Consider the following 727-nt stretch of genomic DNA (forward strand, 5'->3'; position numbering starts at 1 on the left):
CCCAGTCTTCCTTTTTAGTTGTCAATAATCTGGGTAAAACTTGAATCAATAATTCTGGTAATTCTTTACATTTATCTCCAAGACCGGTACCTGGTACTCGTGCCTTATCTTCGGCTTCTAGAACTGTCCAATCGATCTTTTTCTCTCCCACCTCCCAATCTTTTTCTTTGAGTTTCTCATATACCCCTGCGGGCAACAGGACCTTTAGCATTTTAATAATATCTGGATACGTGTATTCTCCCATACGGAGCATGTCTTTTAATTCTCGGTGGAACCCTGCTGGATCTTTATCATGACAGGGAATTAACTTTTTCATCTCTAAGAGTTCCATCTTTGTAATCGGGGTGTAAACAAATACTCGTTGCATTTCACCACCGTCTGTCTTAATTGGATGCACTTCTCGTAACGGATTCTGTCTGTCTATGTAAAAGGGTTTACTTTCTGGGGGTGAAACATGAACAAAATGCGGGTTCAAGAACGTTCTGTATTTGTGCCGCTGTTCTAGAATGACACTAATTAAATCAGTACCTAAACCTTTCCATTTATACTGGAGTAACTCGTTCAGGACATCGTGTAACGGACCTGGATCAGAATGTTGACCCTCATACAATGTAATGAGGTGTTGGATCATATACATACCCACCAGTCGCTGCTCGGCTGGGGGCAATTTCAGAAACATTTGTGCCACTATTTCGTCTGGAAAAGTGGTAGAATCAGTAATCCATCG

This window comes from Lissotriton helveticus, chromosome 5_1 (genome assembly GCF_964261635.1).
Source record: "Lissotriton helveticus chromosome 5_1, aLisHel1.1, whole genome shotgun sequence".
NCBI classification, from domain to species: Eukaryota; Metazoa; Chordata; class Amphibia; order Caudata; family Salamandridae; genus Lissotriton; species Lissotriton helveticus.